The following is a 9,232-nucleotide window of genomic DNA, read 5'->3' as shown; positions in this document are numbered from 1 at the left end:
AGTATAAAGTTTTCCTTCTCACGCATCAGTGTGTCCGTGGAAATGCCCCCACTTACCTTAAAGAACTCCTTACCTCACAGAACTCATCACGCTCTCTACACTCAATAAATACCCATCGGCTCCTCCCCCCTTTGACTAAGACCCGAACCATTGGGGACAGAGCTTTTTGCGCTGCAGCCCCCCACCTCTGGAATGCCCTCCCTTTACATCTGAAGGTCCCACAAGCCGTTGATAGTTTTAAAAGTGTCTTAAAACACCTTTTTAAAAGTTTTTTAATGTTTTAATCTCTAGCTAACTGTTGTTACCTTGTGGTTATGTGTTGTAGCACTTTGAGATTTTCTTGGGAATGTAAAGTGCTTTACAAATAAAATGTATTATTATTATTATTATTAATTCATGAAATTCTCAGTCATAGATTTTGGGCTGAATAGCTCTTTACTTACTCTTACTCTTTACACCGTATAGCAAGAAACCCCTCCTCTATTGACATAACTTTCAGTCTGTGCCAAAGTTCATTTAATGCTCTTAAAAGAAACAGGCAATGTATACATTAGTTATGAATGTACCTATGGATAGATTAGACCAAGTATTTTATCGAAATTGCACCTGATCTGATTCACTGCATGTTTAGCACCTCATTCCTATAGAGACCTGGTGGACACGATTTGTGAGAGATGAGACTGAAAAAAGTGACATTAGAGTCAGCATTTTTAATGTATTTTTAAGTATTTAAGTATTTATTTAAGTACAGTTGTTAAGCAAGTAAAGTTTTTAAAGTTTGGCAAGGGGTCAAGTTACAAATATCAGAACGACTTCATAAAAGTCAATCATTTACTCACCCCCATGTTTTTCAAAACCTAAACCTGTATGTCTTTCTTCTGCAGAACACAAAAGAAGAATGTGAATAAAAATGGTCACCAGAAAAATCTCTAAACATGACTGTAATAGCCTACTTTACAGAATTACTAGAAAAGATGCATTTTATATGTCGCTCTACTGGATTCTACTACAAATAAAAGGTATATAATAGTTAGTATAACTATAATTTTAGATACAGTAATATAATTTTGTCTGCACATCCGTAATCAGTTCCAAAGTCCCTTTAAGGCCCTGGGAGAAACACAGGTTCAAAAGTAAACAGACGCAAGGGCCTCAGATAAAATGTTATCAGACAAAACAGCTTCAGACCAAAATGCATCAGATGAAACAACCACATTCAAACCTCAGAAATACATAAATGTCATAAATGAATAGTGTTTTTGTTCTCAAAAATATAAGTGAAAGTTTTAGATTAGATTTTTTTAATGAACAAGATACAACTTGATTGAATTTACTGGACCCCGGAAAATGTTATTGCTCATAGGTTGCTCTTTCATAGCTTAAGAGAACTGATGGAGTTCTTGGTTGTGAATCATCTACTTCAGGTCTTTAATGTTTCTTTTAAAATAGCTTTGGAGTAATAAATGTAGAAACAAATGGGACCATTTTCAACAACACAACAGGAATGTTTTTATATGTATAGGATCAGTTAAAAAATGAAAATATGGTGGAATAATTTGTTACAATCTTCATAAACATTCACATTCTCTCACTCTTTCTCATTGCTGTTGGGTGACTTCATGTCATTCCTGAGGTTTGTTTCTGTTGAAATTCAACAGACACTGGACTGGAGTTGCCACAATACATACAAGGCAAAAATCTTCATTTTTTCCAGGTGTACATTAAATGTACTTTATGGAGCTGTAAAATTAAATATAGGTTATAGGCTAAAAAAGCGTCAATTTGCCTTAAACTTATTAATATTGAGATGTTAAACAGTTCTCATCTGGGATTGTTCTTTCAGATAGATTTTGCAACACAGTCTATACATTAAGTGATGTATCTCTGTTATCATCTGCCTTATCTCATTACTGATAAGAACAGTTAGAATAGAGCAGTCTTTTGTACCTTATACATTTTCTCTTTGGACTTGATTACGTGTCCAGATAGACTCCAGAACTCACTGCGAGTCTGTTCCTGTAAAGCAGTGTAAAAAAACAAGTAAAATCCACTGTGATGTCATAAATAATTTAAAAATAAATTACAGACACAGCCAAGGTCAAAAAATACTTTTATATAGACAGTGTCAGAAAATATTAACATATATGACAATTGTTCAAATCATGTACCCATTTACACAGATTAATACACAATAAAATGTGTCCAGGGTTTTTCCTGCATAGAGAAATTGGAGGCGGCCACCTCCGTCAATTGTCGTGCCGCCTCAGGCTCTCGCCAAAATTATGTTGTGAGTCTTCACAAGAAATGCTGCGTGCATTTATCAGACTGTCATTTGTAACTGCAGTTGCGACATTGCACCACAGTGGAGGCGCTGTTTCGTTATCAGCACACTGAGGCACTAAAAAGAGTTGCAGAACAAGAGCCAGCCTGTGTTTCACGGCTGTTTGTTTTGTATCCAAGTACGTTTAATTTCTTGAAGTTTATTAAATTAACATGACAAACATCATTGTAATGTCTTTAGCTGTGCAGCTGGATCGTTGAATCAGCGTATACTGTCAAAGGCCTAAAAGTCAAAGCCATGGGGTCTAAATGAGTGTTCCCCACCAAGCTACTGTTATATGCATGAGCCACGTCCGGTTGGTCGAGGTGGCGGTGTCGCAACAATCTTTAGAGACTTTCTTACTGTAACTCAGAGAACGGAGCATAAATTTAAATCATTTGAAGTGCTTGCGTTGAACATAATTGTTCCAATTGACAGTAAAAAATCATTGCTTTCTTGTACGTTGGCTACAGTGTATAGACCCCCTGGTCCCTACACTGATTTTCTGAAAGAGTTCCTATCGGACCTATTGGTTAACGTTGATAAAGTACTAATTGTCGGAGACTTTAATATCCACGTAGATAGTGCTAACGATGCATTAGCAGTGGCGTTTACAGAGCTATTACACTCTTTTGGAGTAACACAACACATCAATGGACCCACTCATCGATTTAATCATACACTAGACTTGATTATATCTCACGGAGCCGATCTAACCAATATAGATATTATACCTCAAAGCGACGATGTCACTGATCACTATCTTATAACATGTACACTGCGCACTGCAGAAATCAGCCGTTTAACTCGTTATCGACAGGGTAGAACAATTACCTCGACTACTAAAGATAGTTTCGCAAAGAGCTTGCCAGATCTGACTCCTTTAATAACCATACCAATAAATACAGAATCGCTCGATGACATGACCAGCAAATTGGGCTACTATTTTCTCTAATACATTAGAAGCTGTCGCACCTATGAAGTCAAAAAAGATTAATGAGAAAAACGCAGCACCATGGTACAATAGCACCACTCGCGCCCTTAAAAGAGAAACACGTAAACTGGAGCGCAAATGGAAACAAACCCAATTAGAGGTCTTTAAAATTGCATGGAAAGAGAGTGCAAACTGTTATAAAAAGGCACTAAAAGCAGCAAAGGCTGAGCACCTCCGTAACCTCATAGAAACTAACAAAAACAATCCAAGGTTTTTATTTAGTACAGTTGCTAAACTAACAAATAAACAGACTTCACCTGACCTGGCTATTCCGCCGCATCTTGGTAGCAATGAATTCATTAATTTTTTTACAGAGAAAATCGAAAACATACGAGACAAAGTAGTAAAAACTCAACCTCCAAGTCTGTCCTCTGTCCTAAGGCTACAGTGTTTTCACCTATAAAACAGGAAGATTTAATTAAACTTATTGCAACATCTAAACCTACAACTTGCTTATTAGACCCCATACCAACTAAATTATTAAAAGAGTTATTACCCGTTGCAATTGAGCCCATTTATAACATTATCAACTCGTCAATTAATCTAGGCCATGTCCCAGGACCCGTTAAGCTGGCCGTCATTAAGCCTCTTATCAAGAAACCAAACTTAGACCCCAATGAACTAGGAAACTATAGACCGATCTCAAATCTCCCTTACCTGTCTAAAATACTAGAAAAAGTAGTGTCCACTCAGTTGTGCTCTTTCTTACAAAATAATGACATACACGAAAAATTCCAGTCAGGCTTTAGACCGCATCATAGTACTGAAACTGCGCTCGTTAAAATTACAAACGACCTGCTTATAGCATCAGATAAAGGTAACATCTCACTCCTAGTCCTGCTTGACCTTAGTGCTGCGTTCGATACTGTAGACCATAAAATACTTCTAGATCGCTTACACAATTATACCGGTATTCAGGGACAGGCACTACAATGGTTCAGATCTTACTTATCAGACAGACATCAATTTGTCCATTTAAATGGGGAATCATCAAATCTAACGCAAGTAAATTATGGATTACCTCAGGGATCGGTTTTAGGACCCTTGCTATTCTCCATATACATGCTGCCCCTTGGAAACATTATTAGAAAACATGGAATTAGCTTCCACTGTTATGCAGATGATACTCAGCTATATATCTCATCAAGACCAGATGATTCCTTCCAACTATCCAAATTGGCAGAGTGCATCGACGATATAAAGCATTGGATGACTTGTAATTTCCTTCTTTTAAATTCTAATAAAACAGAAATATTACTTATCGGACCAAAGACACGTGAGCAGAATATTTCGGATTATGACCTGCAAATTGAAGGCTGCACTGTTACTCCAACAAATACAGTTAAAGACCTCGCATATTAACAGTCATAGCTATCATTATTATTCAAGCTAATAATTCTTTCACATTATTTGAAATTTACTTATTATTCTTGTTGCATTTACCGAGACTGTGCGAGGCACAGGCTTGCCAGAGGGGAACTGGAATCCCCTGGTTAGGCCTGGGTTCTCCTGATTTTTTTCTCGATTAGAGTTTTGGGTTCCTCGCCACCGTTTGCATACTGTTTTTGCACTATCTGCCTGACCGGGGGGGCTGCTTTAGAATCTTAAAGTTTTACTTAATTAATATTGCATATAGGAATTTATTATCTGCTATATTTGACCTGTGCTTCTCTCTCCTTTATCCTAAATGTGTGCTCTCACTGAGCGTGTGTGTGTGTGCATACTTGTCTGTGTACGTACGTGTGTGTGTGTGTGTGTGTCTCTGTGTCTGTGTCTGTGTGTGTTGGTGCGTGTTGTGTGTGTGGAGTGTTTTGTGTGTGGGTGTGTCTGTCTTCTGTGTTTTCAACCTTTTCTTGTTTTTGCAGGTACAACTTTGATTGTTTTGCTTGTAGTCAATGTGTCTCATGTACAGCTGCTTTGTAACAATGAAAATTGTAAAAGCGCTTTATAAATAAAGTTGAGTTGAGTTGAGTTGAANCTCTAAGATCTCAAAACTCCAGACTTTTGATAACACCTAGAATAACTAAATCCACCAAAGGGGGTAGAGCTTTCTCATACGTAGCATCTAAACTCTGGAATAGCCTCCCCGATACAATTCTAGGGTCAGACACACTCTCCCAATTTAAATCTAGATTAAAGACACATCTTTTCAGCCAAGCATTCACTAATACATAGCTAATGAACAGCAGCTACGCTAATTATTCTCTTTCTGCCCTCGCCTCGGGATGCCCAAGGTAGGGAGAGATTCCGCCAGGCCCAGATGAACGTCATATGCCCATCCACAACTAGAGATTACGCCAGCTACATCGGAAAATCCCGTGCCATCCTCCTGCGAGAGCCTGCGGACTGACTGACCATCCCAGCTCCATCCAAGGCAATTCCATCACCACCCAAGAAAAAGGCGACCATCTGGCCGGCCCAGCTCAGACAATTCCATCCCCAACCGAGAGCAAAGACGGACTACCTGTCACATAAATGCTAAATTTACAATACTTGGTATTTAATGCTAAACTTACATCACATGACAGCAGTTTGAAGTTATGGCTGCACTCAGTGACTTTGATTGGAGGTAGCTGGGTGGGTGTTGTAGGGAGTGGGGGGTCTTGTTGGTTGTGGTTCGGGGCGTTTCATTTGTTGGGACTGTGTGGGTCTGGTCTGGTTGGTCTTGTTTTGTGGTCGATGTCGGACAACAGAGGAATAAAGTTAATTATGTCATTACTATTTTTCCCTGGTTGTTCCTCTGTTGTCTGTTGTTGATCACGGAATGGGACCGGGTTGGACCTGCACGGTTTCGGCGGGTGGGGCTTCCTGGGTCGCGGCTCGTGGGCTCTCCCTATTCTTCGTGGACGTTGCTCGGTGGCTTTGGTCGGGGTCACTGAGTGCAGCTATGACACGTCAGAGGAGATCTGGCCCTCCCAGCTGAGCCTGGTTTCTCCCGAGGTTTTTTTTTCTCCATTATTCATCATTGGAGTTTGGGTTCCTCGCCACAGCAGAGCAGTGCAGTGTTGGCTTGCTCACCGGGAGACTGCATTTATTTATTCATTTATTTATTAGATATTATTTATTATAATGATCTTGCTTGGTCTATAAACACCATGCACTGTGCTGTGTTTTACCTTTCTGTGTTTTTCTTATTTGCTCCTGTAAAGCTGCTTTGGAACAATGCACATTGTGAAAAGCGCTATATAAATAAAATTGAATTGAATTGAATAATCACTCTCATCATGTTTGTGTTATGACTTCAGAATAAAGACACTTTCATACAGGAAGTATAAAACTGAAAACTTAACTGAAGTTGAGTGATGTTGAACATTGCATATTCAAATTCACTTCACTTGATGCTCATGTTGATTAAACTTAAATTTGTAAGTTCACTTAACTTTGTGTTTATTTTATGTGTTTAATAATATTATAACACAAATGATTGAAATAATTCATGACCAACTCTTGTCGTCAACTATTGAATGAACTTGATTGTCCACAGAAATACACACGAAAAAGCAAGTTTGAACGAAGTTATTATATGTTTAACTATTATTTACTATGACGTAAAATCTTCTTATTCTTTAATAAAACATAAATAATCATAGGTTTAATAAAATGGGTATTCCCGATCATTTATCAAACTAATGTTTTGTGTTATACATCCAAAATAAAACTTCTCACGTTTGAGTCATGTTTAGTTGTGATATAATGATTTCATGATCTCAATGATCAATTGTTGACCTTCATTCATCTTTTCAACATTGGTGCTCTTTGTAAATCTATCATTCTTGAAAACTAGTTTTATAATCTTTTGTTTGATATTTGAATGATTCCAGTGTTTGTTCTCGGTATTAAAATCCTGCCGTGCTCATCATCAGAGTCTTCACTTGTATGTTTTGGATACCCAAATTTAGTTGTCTGGATTTGCAACGAGTGACCGAAATGATCTCAGGACAGTCAAATAATTTATTTTAAATGAATCTTGAAGTTCAACACACACTCGAAAAACAATTCAGGTGATCTGTAAGCACTACACTGTAAAAAACATCCTATTTTTACAGTCAATTATGCTCAATTTTTTACAGTAGTTTGTTATTTAAAATTATATTTAAAACACTATAAAACTACAAACAATATCTGTTAATTAATGGATTGATATTTTAAGTATTATGTTATTAATAATAAATTACAGTATTTCCCTGTAAAAAAAATACTGTATTATTTATACAGCATTTCCCTGTTTCCTTATATCAAATTCATGTAAATGAATGAATTTCATTATATAAAAGATAAATGACTGTAGTAATAATTTAACATTTCTTTTCGTAATTTTAAAGAAAATGTTATTTGTTTTATATGCATGTGTACTTTTACATTTAAACTGTAATTTTACATAAAATGTTTTACATCAAACAATGTTTGGACCTTTGATGTTTTGCTTTCCAGATTGAATAAAGAATAAAACAAATAAGTTTTAAGTTCAGTTTTTTAAGACTGCATTTTGATTCTGTTTGAGCTTAAAAATGCTTTTGAGGCAGAGATCAGGACTACTTTCTTCTCTTGAAGGCTCCCGATTACTTGGATTATTTTGTTTCTCAATTCTAATTTAAGAATATGTTGAAAGATAACTTTCAGGTTAAGTTGGTTTGAATACATTTTTCTATCACTGATTGCATAATGCAGCTTTATGAATTGAATAAAGAATAACACAAATTATAGTAAAGTACACCATTTTTTTTTTTCAAAAAACAAAGGCATAGTAAAAAAGGCCTTCACATGGATATCAAGATCAAGAAAACACAAAAAAATAAAAGATATTTATACTGTATATATACATATAAATAAATATATACTGTATATAACTCTCATGGAACAAACATCTATACATACTGTAGCTCTCATTAACACAGCCTAGGGAACATTTTCAATAAACACAACCTAGGGAGGATTATGAATAAACAAACTGCATCACCAAAGGTCATGTCAACTTGCAGATCAGGTATCTGTAAAGGAAGGAAAGAAAAACTTGTGAGATTGATTGAATGTGGTAGAATTATAACTTATTCTCTAAAATGTCTAGCAAAGCATGTTACTAATTGAATGTACAACAATTACCATGACCACCTTTCAGGTCATTGCCAGAATAAAGACTAAGACCCTGTCCACATTAATGAGTTTTCCTTTGAAAACGCATCTATTTCTCTACGTTTTGGCCTTCCGTCCCCACTGAGATTTTGTCAACGAAAACCGAGCTTTTTGAAAAGGCATTCGAAAGTGGATACATTTTAAAACAGTTTTCACGTTGTAGTGTAGATGAGGAAAACAGAGGGGTTTGATAACGATGATGTGTTTTTCGTCATGTGACTCAGTTGTTTTGGCTGCTCTCCAGTTTGATAGCGTGCTTACTTTAGATTGCATTTTAAAAGACTGACACAGTTTGGCAGCGGAGTGCGAGGACAGTTTAACTTTCGCAGCTTTATCCTTGTGATACCTGCAGCAACACCCCTACCTCAATGTCCGTCCATAAAAATAAAAAAAAACTTTGCCCCACATTGCCTTGACATAATAGGCAGAAAGTAAATAAACACATGACAAATGACACAGGTTGAAGTGTCTAACCCTTTACACATGCGCAGTACATGGATGTTTTCAGTACATTTCAGTGTGGATAGACAGAAAATGCTTAAAAATGCTAGTGTGGACAAAGAGCACTTTCAAAACGAAAACTCTGTTTTCAAATTAAAACGTATTAATGTGGACATGGTCTAGATCAGTGTTCTCAAACTCTGTTCCTGGGGGCCATAACTCGGCAGAGTTTAGCTCCAACCCATACCTGCTTGGAAGTTTCTAGTAATCCTCAAAATCATACTAAGCTGGATCAGGTGTTTAAAAAGGGTTGGAGCAAAACTGTACAGAGCTCTTGCCCTCCAGAA

The sequence above is a fragment of the Triplophysa rosa genome, unplaced genomic scaffold (genome assembly GCF_024868665.1).
Source record: "Triplophysa rosa unplaced genomic scaffold, Trosa_1v2 scaffold103_ERROPOS65457, whole genome shotgun sequence".
NCBI lineage: Eukaryota > Metazoa > Chordata > Actinopteri > Cypriniformes > Nemacheilidae > Triplophysa > Triplophysa rosa.
The sequence above is the reverse complement of the archived record's forward strand: the minus strand, read 5'-3'. Positions refer to the sequence as shown.